Source organism: Coregonus lavaretus (genome assembly GCF_964263955.1).
Source record: "Coregonus lavaretus genome assembly, chromosome: 40".
NCBI classification, from domain to species: Eukaryota; Metazoa; Chordata; class Actinopteri; order Salmoniformes; family Salmonidae; genus Coregonus; species Coregonus lavaretus.
In genome coordinates this window covers 1460065-1482302 of record NC_140027.1, presented here as the reverse complement: position 1 = coordinate 1482302, position 22238 = coordinate 1460065, and the positions used below count along the sequence as shown (strand labels likewise).

The window sequence follows — 22238 nt, the reverse complement described above, 5'->3', positions numbered from 1 at the left end:
GGTTCGTCCTTGGGAGCAATTTCCAAATGCCTGAAGGTACCACGTTCATCTGTACAAACAATAGTACGCAAGTATAAACACCATGGGACCACGCAGCCATCATACCGCTCAGGAAGGAGACGAGTTCTGTCTCATAGAGATGGACGTACTTTGGTGCGAAAAGTGCAAATCAATCACCGAACAACAGATAAGGACCCTGTGAAGATGCTAGAGGAAACAGGTACAAAAGTATCTATATCCACAGTAAAACGAGTCCTATATCGACATAACCTGAAAGGCCGCTCAGCAAGGAAGAAGCCACTGCTCCAAAACCGCCATAAAAAAGCCAGACTATGGTTTGCAACTTCACATGGGGACAAAGATTGTACTTTTTGGAGAAATGTCCTCTGGTCTGATGAAACAAAAATAGAACTGTTTGGCCATAATGACCATCATTATGTTTGGAGGAAAAAGGGTGAGCTTGCAAGCCAAAGCACACCATCCCAACCGTGAAGCACGGGGGTGGCAGCATCATGCTGTGGGGGTGCTTTGCTGCAGGAGGGACTGGTTCACTTCACAAAATAGATGGCATCATGAGGAAGGAAAATGATGTAGATATATTAAACAACATCTCAAGACATCAGTCAGGAAGATAAAGCTTGGGGACAATGACCCCAAGCATACTTCCAAAGTTGTGGCAAAATGCCTTAAGGACAACAAAGTCAAGGTATTGGAGTGGCCATCGCAAAGCCCTGACCTCAATCCTATAGAACATTTGAGTTGAGGGCAGACCTGAAAAGGCGTGTGCAAGCAAGGAGGCCTACAAACCTGACTCAGTTACACCAGCTGTGTCAGGAGGAATGGGCCAAAATTCACCCAACTTATTGTGGGAAGCTTGTGGAAGGCTACCCGAAACGTTTGACCCAAGTTAAACAATTTAAAGGCAATGCTACCAAATACTAATTGAGTGTATGTAAACTTCTGACCCACTGGGAATGCGATGAAAGAAATAAAAGTTGAAATAAATCATTCTCTCTACTATTATTCTGACATTTCACATTCTTAAAATAAAGTGGTGATCCTAACTGACAAAGACAGGGAATTTTTACTAGGATTAAATGTCAGGAATTGTGAAAAACTGAGTTTAAATGTATTTGGCTAAGGTGTATGTAAACTTCAGAGTTCAAATGATGTCAATTAGCCTATCAGAAGCTTCTAAAGCCATGACATCATTTTCTGGAATTTTCCAAGCTGTTTAAAGGCACAGTCAACTTAATGTTTATGTTTATTTGTATTATTTTTTTGTTTTATTTTACCTTTATTTAACTAGGCAAGTCAGTTAAGAATAAATTCTTATTTACAATGACGGCCTACACCGGTCAAACCCGGACGACGCTGGGCCAACTGTGCGCCGCCCTATTGGACTCCCAATCACCGTCAGTTGTGATACAGCCTGAAATCGAACCAGGGGGTCTGTAGTGACGCCTCAAGCACTGAGATGCAGTGCCTTAGACCACTTCTGACCCACTGGAATTGTGATACAGTGAATTATAAGTGAAATAATCTGTCTGTAAGTAATTGTTGGAAAAATTACTTGGGTCATGCACAAAGTAGATGTCCTAACCGACTTGCCAAAACTTAGTTTGTTAACAAGAAATTTGTTGAGTGGTTGAAAAACGAGTTTTAATGACTCCAACCTAAGTGTATAAAAATGTCCGGCTTCAACTGTATATATATATATATATATATATATATATATATATTATTATTATTTTTTTTTAAATTATTTTTTATTAAATGGAAACACGAGTTTGGCCACGTGACACCCACTCACAAAGTGAGAGAGAAACAGAAAGAGAGAGAAAGAGATAGCGAGAAAGAGAGAGAAAGAGAGCAGTCATGGCTCCTTTCCTCCTTAGTCAAACTGTTTTCCTACGATAACCCGTCCAGGATGGAAGTGTGATGGGGGTAAACCTGACAACTGTGCTTTAAATAAGACCTATTCTGCAGCAGACATTGAGGGCCTACTGTCGTATCACACTTCCCGAGGGGCCTCAGGGGCCCTTTCAGTATAAGTGGCACTAATAGGCGCCATGTTTGACATCGTCATAGAAACAAGACGGAGCGGGATGGACACGGCTAATGAGGCCAGAGGGGGCCCCTCCTTCCCCTGACCAGACGTGTCAATCACAGAGGTAATTATATATCATCCCCCACACCCATCCCTCTATCCCCTCTTCCAACCACGATCCCTCCTTCCCTGCTGTAGTGAAGGACAGGGACACTGAGATCTCCACTCTGGAATGACAACTTTTATCATAATCAGAGGTGTAATATCTGGGAGTGTGGGCTAGTACTACAGTATTGATGGAGATGCTACATTTTACATTTACATTTTAGTCATTTAGCAGACGCTCTTATCCAGAGCGACTTACAGTTAGTGAATACATATTTTTTTTTATACTGGCCCCCCGTGGGAATCGAACCCACAACCCTGACGTTGCAAACGCCATGCTCTATCAACTGAGCTACATCCCTGCCGGCCATTCCCTCCCCTACCCTGGACGACGCTGGGCCAATTGTGCGCCGCCCATGAGTCTCCCGGTCGCGGCCGGCTGCGACAGAGCCTGGATTCGAACCAGGATCTAGTGGGACAGTTAGCACTGTGATGCAGTGCCTTAGACCACTGCGCCACTCAAGGTATTTCACAGTGGGAGAACAGGCTAGGTAGAGTACAAGGACAAAAAACACGGCCGGCAACAGCTACAGTACACTTCCTGCAAGCTAATATTTTAACTATGTACTAAATCAAAACTTTTACAGTACTAATAATGATAGCCATAAGTACATTACTATGATGATTGTTGGCATCAATGTCTCATTGACTATAAGAGTGACATCTAGTTATATGTGTAGACCTATGTGTGGCTGTCATCTGGTAATATTACATATGGAAATACAGGTAACTGCCAAAATACAGGAAACACTTAAGTAAATGAGGGTTCTGGTGGCTCTGTTATGGTGTGGGGTGTTTTTCATGGCTTGGTTTATGTCCACTCAACCCCTTAGAGGGCAAGGTAAATGCCAATAAATACACAGCCATTCTGAGTGATAAACTTCAACCTACGGTGAAGCATTTATATCCTGATGGGAGTGGTCTCTTCCAGAATGACAATACTCCCATACACAGGGCACGAGTGGTCACTGAATGGTTTGATGAGCGTGAAAATGATGTAAACCATATTTCATGGCCGTCTCAGTCACCAGATCTCAACCCAATTGAACACTTATGGGAGATTCTGGAGCGGTGCCTGAGACAGCGTTTTCCACCACCAACAAAACACTAAATTATGGAATTTCTTGTGGAAGAATGGTGTCGCATTCCTCCAATAGAGTTCCAGACACTTGTAGAATCTATGCCAAGGCGCATTGAAGCTGTTCTGGTGGCTCAGCGCCCTATTAAGACACTTTATGTTGGCGTTTCCTTTATTTTGGCAGTTAATTTTTTTATTTACCTAGGCAAGTCAGTTAAGAACATATTCTTATTTACAATGACGGCCTACACCAGAAACACGCTGGGCCAATTGTGCGCCGCCCTATGGGACTCCCAATCACAGACGGATTGTGATACAGCCTGGAATCGAACCAGGGTCTGTTGTGAAGCCTCTAGTACTGAGATGCAGTGCCTTAGACCGCTGCACCACTCGGGAGCCAGTTACCTGTATGTGTGCATGTGGAAACGTACGCAAAACAACACAATGTCCAGCACTCTAGTAATATTAAATATAGACTGATGTATGCATGTGGATCCATCTTCATAGACAAAACAAACAACACAACAACTTTCAACAGAGTAGCACTAGTATGATAAACGACCACTGAGAAACCAGACTTCCCTCAGTACATGCACTCGGTCTCCCCGCAGTCAGCCTTTTACAAACTTTCAATACGCATTAATGAAGTTTCTGCAATCTATTAGAAATATGGATCCACTGCTGAATCAGAGAATCAGAGGCTCTGAATAGGGTGGGAATTGGGGGAGTTAAGTGTTGGCAGAGTGCTAATACATACACACACAGACACACACACACACACACACACACACACACACACACACACCGCTAGGCTAACAGAAAGGAGCAGCATCATCATGACCATTACATTACCTAAATCATCTAGCTAACACTCCCTCCCTCCATCCCTCCATCTCTTCCTCCCTCCCTCCTACCACTTACTCCTTCAAAAGCTATTTATAGCTCTGAGTAAGTAGGGAATCAGATAGTTCATCATTGGGCTGTTGTTGATTTGTAGGCCTACCACTCAGAGTATTAATTGTGTTAGGCAAGTAAGGATGTTCTATAATATTCAGTGTTGAAGTGCATGCCTCTGGGAGATGGACTAAATCAAAAACCTAACACTAAATGGCTAAGTTTAACTCGATTTTGATTGAAGGAAAGATTGTCCAGATTGAATCTAACTGACTGAACTGAAATTACTCCCATTAGGCTAAAGTGGGAAACAATTGTTTTTATTCTGGTGAATAATATCCTTTCTTTGAGAGAGAGAAAGATAAAGTGAGAGAATACTGATGAAGGGCAATTAATTATTTGACGAGACCAAGGAGAAGAGTAAAAGAATGTTGCTTTCACTCAGTCTCTCTGTTCCCTGTTGAGCTCAAAGTACTTAGTGAATGATTTCTCTTTCAGAGTCTTTGAGGCCTCTGGGCTTCTGAAGCCCAACACTCCAGGGTATGTGACAATAATACTTAGGACTCTTACAAAGTACTTTGGTCAGAATTATATCTAAAATCTTTTTCAGAGGAATAGTCTGTCTCTTCCCCAAAATTTTTATTAAAGTGAAACTTTGAAGCGCTACATACAGCATGACTTCAGTTTAAAGTTGTTTGTGATTAGCACACGCATGCATACTCAGAGGGTTAAGCTAGTTAAAACAACGTAATGGAAAACTGGATTGGTGTCATTTTAACCAGTTTTACTCACTGGGTATGACCATCAATTTCAATACTAAGCCCATTTTGTAAACAGTTATCACACATGTTAGGAGCAGCAGTAGTAGTAACATTGTTAATCACTACTGACTCTGAAGATCAGACCCATATCTCACTCCTCTACCTCCCTCCATCACACCTGCCAGTGTCTGGGCAATAAACTGGGGATTCATCCTGAGAAAGAAGGGAAGGAAGGAGGGGGGACGATCCACAATGAATGTTAATGTAATGACAATTGAATGTTAATGTAATGACATAGGGACACACTATTAGGCTATTACCAGTCCAGTGGTGTCAGTGATAGGTGTCATCCCACATGCACACACACACACACACACACACACACACACACACACACACACAGACACATGTGAGCACACAAACACATACACACACACACACACACACACACACAATGTGAACACTTACCTCGTACAGGTCCAGCATCTGGTTGCCCCCCAGGCCCCGGGTGGTCTTGACGTTCTCCATGGCCAGGGTGAAGAGGATGCCCCGGGTGTCGGAGAGGTACAGGTTGTAGGTGTCGTTCTGGTTCCACTCCTGCACCGCCGCGAAGACCTGGTGCTCGTCTGTGCTGACGATGTGGAGATCCTGGTGGCAGAGGATGGTGGGTTGGAGAGTTTAGAGGATTTATCAAGAGATGATGGATCACATGGGTGGGGGTTGTAACAAGCTGCCGAGTACGTGTTGGGTGTCACAAGATCAGGTCTGATGTGCACATTGAACGTTTAACACTATGGCTGCCAATGTACTCTACACACCATAGTGTCTTTTAACAGCTGCAGTAGAAGAGTTAAGACTACATGAGTGAAACTACACACTATGAGACTACACACCATTGTGTAGTAATGCTACAGAGACAGTGGCTTGCGAAAGTATTCACCCCACTTTGCATTTTTCCTATTTTGTTGCCTTAAAACTTGGAATAAAATTTGATTTTTGGGGGGGTTTGTATCATTTGATTTACACAACATGCCTACCACTTTGAAGATGTAAAATATTTTTTATTGTGAAACATACAAGAAATAAGACAAAAAAACAGAGAACTTGAGCGTGCATAGTCAATACTTTGTAGAGCCACCTTTTGCAGCAATTACAGCTGCAAGTCTCTTGGGGTATGTCTCAATGAGCTTGGCATATCTAGCCACTGGGATTTTTGCCCATTCTTCAAGGCAAAACTGCTCCAGCTCCTTCAAGTTGGATGGGTTCCACTGGTGTACAACAATCTTTAAGTCATACCACAGATTCTCAATTGGATTGAGGTCTGGGCTTTGACTAGGCCATTCCAAGACATTTAAATGTTTCCCCTTAAACCACTCGAGTGTTGCTTTAACAGTATGCTTAGGGTCATTGTCCTACTGGAAGGTGAACCTCCGTCCCAGTCTCAAATCTCTGGAAGACTGAAACAAGTTTCCCTCAAGAATTTCCCTGTATTTAGCGCCATCCATCATTCCTTCAATTCTGACCAGTTTCCCAGTACCTGCCGATGTAAAACATCGCCACAGCATGACGCTGCCACCACCATGCTTAATTGTGGGGATGGTGTTCTCGGGGGTGATGAGAGGTGTTGGGTTTGCGCCAGACATAGCGTTTTCCTTGATGGCCAAAAAGCACAATTTTAGTCTCATCTGACCAGAATACCTTCTTCCATATGTTTGGGGAGTCTCCCACATGCCTTTTGGCGAACACCAAACGTGTTTGCTTATTTTTTTATTTTAGCAATGGCTTTTTTTTGGCCACTCTTCCGTAAAGCCCAGCTCTGTGGAGTGTACGGCTTAAAGTGGTCCTATGGACAGATACTCCAATCCCCCCGCTGTGGAGCTTTGCAGCTCCTTCAGGGTTATCTTTGGTGTCTTTGTTGCCTCTCTGATTAATGCCCTCCTTGCCTGGTCCGTGAATTTTGGTGGGCGGCCCTCTTTTGGCAGGTTTGTTGTGGTGCCATATTCTTTCCATTTTTTTATAATGGATTTAATGGTGCTCCGTGGGATGTTCAAAGTTTCAGATATTTTTTTATAACCCAAACCTGATCTGTACTTCTCCACAACTTTGTCTTTGACCTGTTTGGAGAGCTCCTTGGTCTTCATGGTGCCGCTTGCTTGGTGGTGCCCCTTGCTTAGGGGTGTTGCAGACTATGGGGCCTTTCAGAACAGGTGTATATATACTGTGATCATGTGACAGATCACGTGACACTTAGATTGCACACAGGTGGACTTTATTTTACTAATTATGTGACTTCTGAAGGTAATTTGTTGCACCAGATCGTATTTAGGGGTTTCATAGCAAAGGGGGTGAATACATATACACGCACCACTTTTCCGTTATTTATTTTTTAGAAGTTATTTTTTTCACTTCACCAATTCTGACTATTTTGTGTATGTCCATTACATGAAATCCAAATAAAAATCAATTTAAATTACAGGTTGTAATGCAACAAAATAGGAAAAACGGCAACGGGGATGAATACTTTTGCAAGGCACTGTATTTCTACAGCTAAATCATTTTGTTGCAGGGAGGAAACAAGGGGGGAAATAGTTGGTTACTTCAAATCAAATCAAATGTTATTTGTCACATGCGCCGTATACATCAGTTTTAGACTTTACCGTGAAATGCTTACTTACGAGCCCTTTCACAACAATGCAGAGTTAAATGTAAGAAATATTTGCTAAATTTAAAAAAGTATGCAATCTGAATAATTGATCTACTGTATGTATCTCCGGAGGCATGTGTTTATTACTGTAAAATTGTAAGGACAGATGCTGGGAGACGAGAAGCAAGTACAGGGAGTGAACATTTTATGAAAAAACAGACAGGAACAAAACACTGACAGCGTCTGGACAACGGAAACGAAACAACATTAATGCAGACACGGGGATCAAACTGAGGAACAGACAGATATAGGGGAGGTAACCAAACAGTGATGAAGTTCAGGTGAGTCCAATGAAGCAAAGATGCGCGTAATGATGGTGACAGGTGTGCGTAATGATGGGCAGCCTGGCATAAATGTATTCATCTTGCAACCCTCACCCAAGTAAACATACATAACATTGTTTATGATGTAAAGATGTATACTTCATTGTCAGAGAGGGACATTGACACATAAGGAATTTAAATGGCTATTTCCGGACTTTTCTATTGAGAAAATCTCCTGGCTAGCATACAGAGGAAACTGCTCCTTTCACGTCCTCTCCTGTTGTCAATGCCCTTTGTGGTTTTGGAGGTAGACTTGGGTAAATATCTCATAGGGACAATCAATAGCCTCACTATTCTCTGTCAAGATAAATCTTTAACTCTCCCAAGCAATGCTCAGTGGCCTGTCATTGGAAAGTCATCCTTAATGAAACCAGCGCCTCAGCAAGCAAACACTTGAGCTGTTAGCTGCTGTTAGCTGCTGTTAGCCTATGCAGTACAAACACAGCCAGCAGGGAAGAAAGCATTAGAAACCTGTAATTAGAGCACAGGCTTCGGAGGCTATCAGGATAGGAGAACAATTTTTCGACAACAAAAGTGTGATTGTCCTAGCGTCCTCTTTCATAATTCCATTAATCGAGAATATAACCACAAGACAAGCTGCTGGCTTTCTGGGTAGAAAAAGGGGAGAGGTGAAATAGGCTCATTATTATATGACAGAACCAAATAGGCCTCTTAGTGTGCTAAGGAATGAACAGTGGGCACAGTGAGTTAAGAGGCTCAAAGTCGATGGAGAGTAACCAGGGGCGGTTTTGAACTGAAAGTTTTTCATTACCCCCTTTCACAGAATCCGTTCGGCTGTGACACAACACGAAAAAACATTGTAGGTTCCCTGAATTGAAGATGCAGTTGGAGATTCAAGTTGAGTGGGTGTGTGTTTAGGTAGGGAGATGTATGAGTGTGGTAAAAACATGGTTGAGGGATCTGGTAGACCACAGATCTTTATTTTCAGGTCATTATTCTGGCAGAATGAAGCCAATCATGTGTAGGGCCTGGAGTTTTCCTGAAAATGTGACCTAATGAAGAAGTCTTGGCCCTGCGTAGGCTATAACTACATGGCAGAGTTTTTTCAAGACATCAAGTGTAGGACTAGGAGTTCTTCCTGAACTCCTGACATAGGCTACTAGAGCCTAGAGTTTTCCTGGTCAAGCCACTTGCTCCAGGGAAAACTCCTGTCTCTAATTGAAATAGTTAGGACCAGGAATTTTCCCTGACCATGTGACCTGACCTGTAAAAACTCTTGGCCCTAATTCATGTTCTAATAGAAAGACATCGGTAACTCTCCCCTTCAAATACTTCAAATAACTAGGTAGGACTTTGGAGTTACATTTGGATGGAAAAGTTATTTATACTGGACTGGATTGGTGGGGTAATTATTCCTATCTTCCTGTTTATTTTTAAATTCATGCATCCTCATTTACACAATGTCAAAGTAAATAACATAACCCCAAAACTGCACCAGCATTACTAGGAATTCAGTACATTACCATTTTAGATTTCTCTCTCTCGCACAAATTATGATTTATATGACATACTGGGGGACTGGTGTGGATAAATATAAAACTCTCTAGGTTTCACATCTGAATCAGAATAGTGTGCAAATGCAGACTCTCGAATGAAGGGTCAAACAAAAGGTTAGCATATTTTAAATATGTCATGCGAGGTTCCTTTTCTTTGTACAGAATGTGTCTCTATAGTTGTTTTGACAATAAACATTTATGTTAGAAATAAAATACCCATGCAGCATAGAGACTGGTCAAGGATCAGAGGTGAGAATGACATAAATACCAAATACACTGTACATATTCAGATTGCAAAATGAACAATTAAAATCCTTTGTGTCTTTCAATGGTGCCCATTTCTATCCTAATCAAGAACATACTACCGTTAATACAATGTGTCAACATAACAATTAATCATAAATATTAATATTTTTTATTAATTACAGTTGAATCACTCTATCATACCATTTCCTCACACCTGAGGATCAACCAGTTGTTGCATGTGGTGCTGTAAAATATGCAAATCTCCTCCCAGTCCTAGCCAAACCAAGTTGTGCGTAACACATAACACATGCCCATATCACTCAAGGCTAACGATGCGCATCCTATGCAATGCATCATGGTCTACATACAATATGGTACAATCTATTCTCCTCAGACAGAGCCTTACCTGAATAAACATATAGTCATCTTGGACCACCAGTGAGCTGATGTCGATGTATCCAGGGAAGGGGTAGTTTCTGTTGGGCTCTGAGCACGTTAGAGCCCGGCATGTTACATACTGTATACCTGCAAGATGAGGAGATAGAGATTACTGGATATCTGGATTCACCCAGCTGTGGATCATGTCCCCTATTCCTGGGAAGGTGAGGATGCCTGGAAACCGAGGCTATGTGTCTGTAAGAATTGAACTTGAGGGCACTATTGTATGGGTTGTGATTGACATACAATAGAGGAGATAGCATTAAACTTGTGACTTGTATACTGACTGTGTATAAACATACACTACCGGTCAAAAGTTTTAGAACATCTAATCAATGTTTTTTCTTTATTTTTACTATTTTATACATTGTAGAATAACAGTGACGACATCAAAACTATGAAAAAAACACATATGGTATCATGTAGTATCCAAATAAAGTGTTAAACATATCAAATTATATTTTAGATTTTAGATTCTTCAAATAGCCACCCTTTGCCTTGATGACAGCTTTGCAAACTCTTGGCATTCTCTCAACCAGCTTCACCTGGAATGCTTTTCCAACAGTCTTGAATAAGTTCTCACATATGCTGAGCACTTGTTGGCTGCTTTTCCTTCACTCTGCCATCCGACTCATCCCAAACCATCTCAATTTGGTTGAGGTTGGGGGATTGTGGAGGCCAGGTCATCTGATGCAGCACTCAATCACTCTCCTTCTTGGTCAAATAGCCCTTACACAGCCTGTAGGTGTGTTGGGTCATTGTCCTGTTGAAAAACAAATGATAGTCCCACTAAGCCCAAACCAGATGGGATGGCGTATCGCTGCAGAATGCTGTGGTAGTCATGCTGGTTAAGTGTGCCTTGAATTCTAAATAAATCACAGACAGTTTCACCAGCAAAGCACCACGACACCATAACACCTCCTCTTCCATGCTTTACGGTAGGAAATACACATGCGGAGATAATCCGTTCACCCACACCGCGTCTCACAAAGACATTGCAGACATCTCAAAATTTGGACTCCAGACCAAAGGATACATTTCCACCGGTCTAATGTCCATTGCTCGTGTTTCTTGGCCCAAGCAAGTCTCTTCTTATTATTGGTGTCCTTTAGTAGTGGTTTCTTTGCAGAAATTCAACCACGAAGGCCTGATTCACACAGTCTCATCTGAACAGTTGATGTTGAGATGTTTCTGTTACTTGAACTCTGTGAAGCATTTATGTGGGCTGCAATTTCTGAGGTTGGTGAATCTAATGAACTTATCCTCTGCAGAGGTAACTCTGGGTCTTACATTCCTGTGGAAGTCCTCATGAGAGCCAGTTTCATCATAGCGCTTGATGGTTTTTGCAACTGCCCTTGAAGAAACTTTCAAAGTTCTTGAAATGTTCCGTATTGACTGACCTTCATGTCTTAAAGTAATGATGGACTGTCAATTCTCTTTGCTTATTTGAGCTGTTCTTGCCATAATATGAACTTATTAATATGAATATGAATATATGAATATTCATAATATGAATAATATGAATAATATGAATAATATGAATAATATGAATAATATGAATATTTTTTTACCAAATAGGGCTATCTTCTGTATACCCACCCTACCTTGTCACAACACAACTGATTGGCTCAAACGCATTAAGAAGGAAAGAAATTGCACAAATTAACTATTAAGAAGGCACACCTGTTAATTGAAATGCATTCCAGGTGACTACCTCATGAAGCTGGTTTAGAGAATGCCAAGAGTGTGCAAAGCTGTCATCAAGGCAAAGGGTGGCTATTTGAAAAATCTCAAATAAAAAATGTATTTTGATTTGTTTAACACTATTTTGGTTACTACATGATTCCATATGTGTTATTTCATAGTTTTGATGTCTTCACTATTATTCTACAATGTAGACAATAGTAAATACAAAGACAAAACCTTGAGTGAGTAGGTGTTCTAAAACTTTTGACGGGTAGAGTATACAGTTGAAGCCGGAAGTTTACATACACCTTTGCCAAATACATTTAAACTCAGTTTTTCACAATTCCTGACATTTAATCCTAGTAAAAATTCCCTGTCTTAGGTCAGTTAGGATCCAACTTTATTTTAAGAATGTGAAATGTCAGAATAATAGTAGAGAGAATGATTTATTTCAGATTTTATTTATTTAATCACATTCCCAGTGGGTCAGAAGTTTACATACACTCAATTAGTATTTGGTAGCATTACCTTTAAATTGTTCAACTTGGGTCAAACATTTCGTGTAGCCTTCCACAAGCTTCCCACAATAAGTTGCGTGCATTTTGGTCCATTCCTCCTGACAGAGCTGGTGTAACTGAGTCAGGTTTGTAGGCCTCCTTGCTCGCACACACTTTTTCAGTTCTGCACACAAATGTTCTATAGGATTGAGGTCAGGGCTTTGTGATGGCCACTCCAATAACTTGACTTTGTTGTCCTTAAGCCATTTTGCCACAACTTTGGAAGTACAGTGGGGAAAAAAAGTATTTAGTCAGCCACCAGTTGTGCAAGTTCTCCCACTTAAAAAGATGAGAGAGGCCTGTAATTTTCATCATAGGTACACGTCAACTATGACAGACAAAATGAGGAAAAAAAATCCAGAAAATCACATTGTAGGATTTTTTATGAATTTATTTGCAAATTATGGTGGAAAATAAGTATTCGGTCAATAACAAAAGTTTGATATACCCTTTGTTGGCAATGACACAGGTCAAACGTTTTCTGTAAGTCTTCACAAGGTTTTCACACACTGTTGCTGGTATTTTGGCCCATTCCTCCATGCAGATCTCCTCTAGAGCAGTGATGTTTTGGGGCTGTCGCTGGGCAACACGGACTTTCAACTCCCTCCAAATATTTTCTATGGGGTTGAGATCTGGAGACTGGCTAGGCCACTCCAGGACCTTGAAATGCTTCTTACGAAGCCACTCCTTCGTTGCCCGGGTGGTGTGTTTGGGATCATTGTCATGCTGAAAGACCCAGCCACGTTTCATCTTCAATGCCCTTGCTGATGGAAGGAGGTTTTCACTCAAAATCTCACGATACATGGCACCATTCATTCTTTCCTTTACACGGATCAGTCGTCCTCGTCCCTTTGCAGAAAAACAGCCCCAAAGCATGATGTTTCCACCCCCATGCTTCACAGTAGGTATGGTGTTCTTTGGATGCAACTCAGCATTCTTTGTCCTCCAAACACGACGAGTTGAGTTTTTACCAAAAAGTTATATTTTGGTTTCATCTGACCATATGACATTCTGCCAATCCTCTTCTGGATCATCCAAATGCACTCTAGCAAACTTCAGACGGGCCTGGACATGTACATGTACTCAAAAAATTATAAAAAATGAATGACGCAAAAGTGGTGCGTGCATATGTATTCACCCTCTTTGCTATGAAGTCCCTAAATAAGATCTGGTGCAACCAATTACCTTCAGAAGTCACATAATTAGTTAAATAAAGTCCACCTGTGTGCAATCTAATTGTCACATGATCTGTCACATGATCTCAGTATATATACACCTGCTCTGAAAGGCCCCAGAGTCTGCAACACCACTAAGCAAGGGGCACCACCAAGCAAGCGGCACCATGAAGACTAAGGAGCTCTCCAAACAGGTCAGGGACAAAGTTGTGGAGAAGAACAGATCAGGGTTGGGTTATAAAAAAAAAAATCTGAAACTTTGAGCATCCCATGGAGCACCATTAAATCCATTATTAAAAAATTGAAAGAATATGGCACCACAACAAATCTGCCAAGAGAGGGCCGCCCACCAAAACTCACGGACCAGGCAAGGAGGGCATTAATCAGAGAGGCAACAAAGAGACTAAAGATAACCCTGAAGGAGCTGCAAAGCTCCACAGTAGAGATTGGAGTGTCTGTCCATAGGACCACTTTAAGCCGTACACTCCACAGAGCTGAGCTTTACGGAAGAGTGACTAGAAAAAAGCCATTGCTGTGACGAGTACTGAGTATACGAAGAGGCAGGATGCAGACGCAGGAATTAACAAGGTCTTGGTTTACTTAACAATGATAAAAATAAATAACAAATAGAGTAAACGACATGAAGCTTAACAATCACACACAACATCATACAGAACAGTCCAGGGCTAAATAGGGGTGGTGATGAGATGATGAGGTGCAGGTGATTACGGTGCGTTGGGTTTAAATTCCGGTGTTGCTGAAGCAGTGCGCTCAGACCGGTGGCTCAGTTGACCGGAGAATCAGAGCGCCAGAGGGGAGCAACGGGAGGAGACGTGACAATTGCTTAAAGAAAAAAATATGCAAACACTTTTGGTGTTCGCCAAAAGGCATGTGGGAGACTCCCAACCATATGGAAGAAGGTACTCTGGTCAGATGAGACTAAAATTGAGCTTTTTGGCCATGAAGGAAAACGCTATGTCTGGCGCAAACCCAACACCTCTCATCACCCGAGATCACCATCCCCACAGTGAAGCATGGTGGTGGCAGCATGTATTGACTTTGGGGGGGTGAATAGTTATGCACGCTCAAGTTTTCTGTTTTTTTGTCTAATTTCTTGTTTGTTTCACCCAAAAAATTATTTTGCATCTTCAAAGTGGTAGGCATGTTGTGTAAATCAAATCATACAAACCCCCCAATTTTTTTATATTCCAGGTTTTAAGGCAACAAAATAGAAAAAATGCAAAGGGGGGTGAATACTTTAGCAAGCCACAGTATGTTGTGATTTCCATTCTATAATGGTGATCGTTTCATTCACACAGTATGTAACGTTCTATGTTTGTCCCTATTCAACATTACCAACTATGATCATTCTCTGTGTACAGAAAAGTAAACTGTCTCTGATTCCGGGGCTCTAACAACAGCAGCAGCAGAAAGCTAGAATAAACAATCTCACAATTTCACCTATGGAGGACATTAGGTGGCATTGCCGGGGTGAGTTATGGAGCTGACACTCCCAGAGTGAGAGGGATGAGATGGAAAGGCTATATTAATCAAGTATCATGCACTGCATTTATCAGTGGGGTAATCCATTGTCACTCCCCTAGGACACGACGCTCTAAACCCAGCGTGGAATTTATTCCTTGACAGACTGTCACTCTCTTCTATCGTTCGAGGGCTGATAATTGGACTGTGAATGTGGGGCCTTTCTCTGCTGTGTGTGACAGAGAGAGAGAAAGAGAGGTGTGTGTGTGTGTGTGTGGCGCTACTCACGTCCGTTAGGGGTGTGTGCCTCCATGTGAACCAGATCTGACTCCTTGTCTAGACCCGTTACAGACCTGGAATAAAGAAGAGGAGGAGAGAAGGAATGATGAAGAGGAGGGGAGACAGAGAGAAGAAGAGGAGGAGAGAAGAAGGGAAGAACAGGATGGGAGAAGATTGGGTGAAGTGAAGAGGGAGGAAAAAAGAGGAGAGGAGGAGAAGAGGAGGGAAGAAGAGGAGAGGAGGAGGGAAGAAGAGGAGAGGAGGAGGGAAGAGGAGGAGGGAAGAAGGCAATAAACAGAGGGAGATGAGTCTCAGCAGAGATATTCCACTCCAGATATAGACGTCTCATTTCAGTGTTGTCTCAACAATGATGGCGATAAAATAGCAATGTCTTTCCATGTGAGGACGTTCTCCCCAGAGATGTGTCACAAAATGTCACATTACCCTTAGCAACCCCCACATCAACAGCCAGAGCTGAGGGTTTGTTATTCTACCAAAAATTGGTATCGGTCACAAAAGCGTAAATAAGCAGCAACCTAAATATGGTATTTATTTTGTCAGGCACTGTACACCGGCAAGGCTGTGCCATATACAGTGGGGAAAAAAGTATTTAGTCAGCCACCAATTGTGCAAGTTCTCCCACTTAAAAAGATGAGAGAGGCCTGTAATTTTCATCATAGGTACACGTCAACTATGACAGACAAAATGAGGAAAAAAATCCAGAAAATCACATTGTAGGATTTTTTATGAATTTATTTGCAAATGATGGAGGAAAATAAGTATTTGGTCAATAACAAAAGTTTCTCAATACTTGGCAATGACACAGGTCAAACGTTTTCTGTAAGTCTTCACAAGGTTTTCACACACTGTTGCTGGTATTTTGGCCCATTCCTCCATGCAGATCTCCTCTAGAGCAGTGATGTTTTGGGGCTGTCGCTGGGCAACACAGACTTTCAACTCCCTCCAAAGATTTTCTATGGGGTTGAGATCTGGAGACTGGCTAGGCCACTCCAGGACCTTGAAATGCTTCTTACGAAGCCACTCCTTCGTTGCCCGGGCGGTGTGTTTGGGATCATTGTCATGCTGAAAGACCCAGCCACGTTCATCTTCAATGCCCTTGCTGATGGAAGGAGGTTTTCATATATAGCCCCATTCATTCTTTCCTTTACACGGATCAGTCGTCCTGGTCCCTTTGCAGAAAAACAGCCCCAAAGCATGATGTTTCCACCCACATGCTTCACAGTAGGTATGGTGTTCTTTGGATGCAACTCAGCATTCTTTGTCCTCTAAACACGACGAGTTGAGTTTTTACCAAAAAGTTCTATTTTGGTTTCATCTGACCATATGACATTCTCCCAATCCTCTTCTGGATCATCCAAATGCACTCTAGCAAACTTCAGACAGGCCTGGACATGTACTGGCTTAAGCAGGGGGACACGTCTGGCACTGCAGGATTTGAGTCCCTGGCGGCGTAGTGTGTTACTGATGGTAGGCTTTGTTACTTTGGTCCCAGCTCTCTGCAGGTCATTCACTAGGTCCCCCCGTGTGGTTCTGAGATTTTTGCTCACCGTTCTTGTGATCATTTTGACCCCACAGGGTGAGATCTTGCGTGGAGCCCCAGATCGAGGGAGATTATCAGTGGTCTTCTATGTCTTCCATTTCCTAATAATTGCTCCCACAGTTGATTTCTTCAAACCAAGCTGCTTACCTATTGCAGATTCAGTCTTCCCAGCCTGGTGCAGGTCTACAATTTTGTTTCTGGTGTCCTTTGACAGCTCTTTGGTCTTGGCCATAGTGGAGTTTGGAGTGTGACTGTTTGAGGTTGTGGACAGGTGTCTTTTATACTGATAACAAATTCAAACAGGTGCCATTAATACAGGTAACGAGTGGAGGACAGAGGAGCCTCTTAAAGAAGAAGTTACAGGTCTGTGAGAGCCAGAAATCTTGCTTGTTTGTAGGTGACCAAATACTTATTTTCCACCATAATTTGCAAATAAATTCATTAAAAATCCTACAATGTGATTTTCTGGAGAAAGAAAATCTCAATTTGTCTGTCATAGTTGACGTGTACCTATGATGAAAATTACAGGCCTCTCTCATCTTTTTAAGTGGGAGAACTTGCACAATTGGTGGCTGACTAAATACTTTTTTCCCCCACTGTAATTCAAGTTAGAGTCACTGTACTGTGTATCAACGTATTATATCATTTTATTGGGTATAGCGGATTACCTTGGACAGATATGGCATTCTTATAGTGTGATGTATGTCATTCCTTGTGGTGTGAGACTGATAAACTCATTGTCTGTACGCATGGCTTGAGGGGCCTGGGGTACTAATACTGAAGCCCAGAGTTTAAACTCCATGAAGGGGTTGAATCGAGGATGAATCAAGTAAATTATTTAGGATATGTGATGAAAAGTAGACCCTGGATTTATGTTGATGTGGACATAGCTGGTGGCAGCTCAGAACACACACACACACACACACACACACACACACACACACACACACACAGACACACACAGTCACAAACAGCATCCCCTACATCTCTAGGAAGGAAAGCAATGAGGCAGAAGAAATTCAGAGCTAAATTCGTGATGAGTGTGCACTTCCTCAGAATGGGGAGGGCCACTGCGGTTGGCCGTTGGGGGGGACAGGGACTTCCTTGTTGCTCTATTACTCATGCCACTGGGCACAAATGATTATACTGTATCTTGCTATTTTATGTATATACAGTGCCTTCAGAAAGTATTCACACCCTTTGCCTTTTTCCACAATTTCTTGTGTTGCAAAGTGGGATTAAAATTGATTTAATTGTCATTTTTTGTCAACAATATAAGGTCAAAGTGGAAGAAAGATTCCCCCCCCCCAAAAAAAATAATAATTGGAAAATAAAACACTAATATATCTTGATTAGATAAGTATTCAACCCCTTGAGTCAATACATGTTGGAATAACATTTGGCAGGGATTACAGTTGTGAGTCTTTCTGGGTAAGTCTCTAAGAGCTTTGCACACCTGGATTGTACAATATTTGCCCATTTTATTTTTTAACTCTTCAAGCTCTGTCAAGTTGGTTGTTGATCATTGCTAGACAGCCATTTTCAAGTCTTGCCATAGACTTTCAAGACGATTTAAGTCAAAACTGTAACTATGCCACTTACGAACATTCAATGTCGTCTTGGTAAGCAACTCCAGTGTATATTTGGCATTGTGTTTTAGGTAATTATTGTGCTGAATTTTCCTCTAGGATTTTGCCTTTGCTTAGCTCTATTCCGTTTCTTTCTATCCTAAAAAAAAACTCCCTAGTCCTTCCCGATGACAAGCATACCATTAACATGATGCAGTCACCAACATGCTTGAAAATATGAAGAGTGGTACTCAGTGTTGTGTTGTGTTGGATTTGCCCCAACCACAACCATTTGCATTCTGGACAGAAAGTTAATTTCTTTGCCACATTTTTTGCAGTATTACTTTAGTGCCTTATTGCAACCAAGATGCATGTTTTGGAATATTTGTACATGCTTCCTTCTTTTCACTATGTAATTTATGTTAGTATTGTGGAGTAACTACAATGTTATTGATCCATCCTCAGTTATCTCCTGTCACAACCATTAAACTCTGTAACTATTTTACAGAGCCATTGGCCTCATGTTGAAATCCCTGAGCTGTTTCCTTCCTCTCTGGGAACTGAGTTAGGAAGGGCACTTGGATAACCCCCAATGAAAAATTAATTATTGTTTAGATACGTGCAATTCCATGATATCAGTTTACTGCATCTGAGAAATGAGCCAGAATGTGACATGTGAGAGGCAGAATGCGAAGTGGTAACACTGTGGATGTAGATTTATCTCAGTCCAATCATATTAACAGTGGAAATGAGCAGAATGGTACACAGAATTTCCCAACAGCAACAGTAGTCATTCAGATACCTTGTTGAAACGTATTATCAATATCCTTCACAGACTCTTGTGTTGCAGAAAACAAACAACACGTTCCACACACTGCTAGTGATGCTCCAAAACAGTTTGTGATGAGAGTCTGAGGAAACTAAGGAAAAGAGAAGGACAACAGAGAGGATGAGAGGAAGTGAAGGATGATGAGAAGAAAGAAAGAAGACAAGCGTATGACTCACCAGTAGAACCTGTTCACATGCTCATGAACCAGCTGCCATTTTCGCCCAAAGTCCAGGGAGGCGTACAACTGTGAAGAAGAACATAAAACAAGAGAAACAAAAGAGAGATAGAGAACATATCAGTCTACTTATCACAAGACAGGAAGTAAAGTGACAGTGGACTTGAGTCATGGCAGGATAATGCAAGGGAAGAGCATACCCGTGGGCAATAAAGCGTGACACTCTAGATAGGCCGACATACTGTACTATAGCTTTAAACCGCCATCATCATTATAATTCAGACCATTCATGTTAACATATAGGCTCCCAAATTACATAAGTGACCTATCCTGTTCCAGGTAACGCTTTACTTGACACCCAGCGTCATAACACGTCATAATATCTCATAACAGCTGACATAACTTGTCATAACCTGTTATAATATGGTCATAATACTGTCATGACCCATATATTTAGACCTGTTGTGACATATATTGGAATATTCTATAGCTGGTTATTACCCTGTTTCCTTTTCCAAATGTAAATTAGCACTAAGTATAGATAAAGCACTAGTCCAATTTGTTCGGTGAAAAATAGGTTTGACATTATTGTTTGCTTTTCCTGGAACAGCAAAACCATTCGTCAATTCCCAGTGACCAAATGAAGTGGAGTGCTTATATATCAATTTATGCATCAAACAAATGGAAACCATAGGTTGGGAAAACATTTTATTCCAACCATTATATATCAGAGGAAGAATACAAATCCAGAATGTTACTGTAAATTATGGATATACGTGTCCAAAATGAAATATATTGCCCTGTTGACGATCAGGTGTAGTAGTGCCCATGGCCTAATTTCATTGGTCTAATTACATTTCCCACTTCCTGGGTGCATGATGACAGGGTACATTTTGTTCCATTACACTGATTGATGCTGCTGATGTTGCGTCCTGCTGGCTGTCGGTATTGTTATTTTAGTCCTACAGACAGTCGGTAGCCCCAGTCAAACTCCATGCTAATGTTCTACCTTTTATCAGAGCGGAAATCTGACATTCAACTTCGAGGCCAACAATTAGCTCAATTGGTAGAGCATGGCGCTTGTAACGCCAGGGTAGTAGGTTTGATCCCCGGGACCACCCATAGAGTGGGGAAAAAAAGTATTTAGTCAGCCACCAATTGTGCAAGTTCTCCCACTTAGAAAGATGAGAGAGGCCTGTAATTTTCATCATAGGTACACGTCAACTATGACAGACAAAATGAGGAAAAAAAATCCTGAAAATCACATTGTAGGATTTTTAATGAATTTATTTGCAAATTATGGTGGAAAATAAGTATTTGGTCAATAACAAAAGTTACTCAATACTTTGTTATATACCCTTTGTTGGCAATGACACAGGTCAAACGTTTTCTGTAAGTCTTCACAAGGTTTTCACACACTGTTGCTGGTATTTTGGCCCATTCCTCCCTGCAGATCTCCTCTAGAGCAGTGATGTTTTGGGGCTGTCGCTGGGCAACATGGACTTTCAACTCCCTCCAAAGATTTTCTATGGGGTTGAGATCTGGAGACTGGCTAGGCCACTCCAGGACCTTGAAATGCTTCTTACGAAGCCACTCCTTCGTTGCCCGGGTGGTGTGTTTGGGATCATTGTCATGCTGAAAGACCCAGCCACGTTTCATCTTCAATGCCCTTGCTGATGGAAGGAGGTTTTCACTCAAAATCTCACGATACATGGCCCCATTCATTCTTTTCTTTACACGGATCAGTCGTCCTGGTCTCTTTGCAGAAAAACAGCCCCAAAGCATGATGTTTCCACCCACATGCTTCACAGTAGGTATGGTGTTCTTTGGATGCAACTCAGCATTCTTTGTCCTCCAAACACGACGAGTTGAGTTTTTACCAAAAAGTTATATTTTGGTTTCATCTGACCATATGACATTCTCCCAATCCTTTTCTGGATCATCCAAATGCACGCTAGCAAACTTCAGACGGGCCTGGACATGTACTGGCTTAAGCAGGGGGACACGTCTGGCACTGCAGGATTTGAGTCCCTGGCGGCGTAGTGTGTTACTGATGGTAGGCTTTGTTACTTTGGTCCCAGCTCTCTGCAGGTCATTCACTAGGTCCCCCTGTGTGGTTCTGGGATTTTTGCTCACCGTTCTTGTGATCATTTTGACCCCACGGGGTGAGATCTTGCGTGGAGCCCCAGATCGAGGGAGATTATCAGTGGTCTTGTATGTCTTCCATTTCCTAATAATTGCTCCCACAGTTGATTTCTTCAAACCAAGCTGCTTACCTATTGCAGATTCAGTCTTCCCAGCCTGGTGAAGGTCTACAATTTTGTTTCTGGTGTCCTTCGACAGCTCTTTGGTCTTGGCCATAGTGGAGTTTGCAGTGTGACTGTTTGAGGTTGTGGACAGGTGTCTTTTATACTGATAACAAGTTCAAACAGGTGCCATTAATACAGGTAACGAGTGGAGGACAGAGGAGCCTCTTAAAGAAGAAGTTACAGGTCTGTGAGAGCCAGAAATCTTGCTTGTTTGTAGGTGACCAAATACTTATTTTCCACCATAATTTGCAAATAAATTCACTAAAAATCCTACAATGTGATTTTCTGGATTTTTTTTCCTCAATTTGTCTGTCATAGTTGACGTGTACCTATGATGAAAATTACAGGCCTCTCTCATCTTTTTAAGTGGGAGAACTTGCACAATTGGTGGCTGACTAAATACTTTTTTTCCCCACTGTATGTAAAAATGTATGCACACAT

The 22238-nt window shown here is 41.7% G+C and overlaps 1 pseudogene across 1 annotated transcript in view; it reads right to left on the bottom strand.

Annotated features, from left to right (window-relative positions):
• Positions 1-22238, bottom strand: part of LOC311113343 (VPS10 domain-containing receptor SorCS3-like) — a 181694-nt pseudogene that overhangs the window by 37415 nt on the left and 122041 nt on the right. The window contains exons 5-8 of the transcript in view: positions 19490-19557; positions 15365-15429; positions 10103-10263; positions 5417-5596 (exon numbers count right to left, since the gene is read on the bottom strand). The product of the transcript in view is annotated as a VPS10 domain-containing receptor SorCS3-like (transcript). The remainder of the gene's footprint in view (positions 1-5416; positions 5597-10102; positions 10264-15364; positions 15430-19489; positions 19558-22238) is intronic.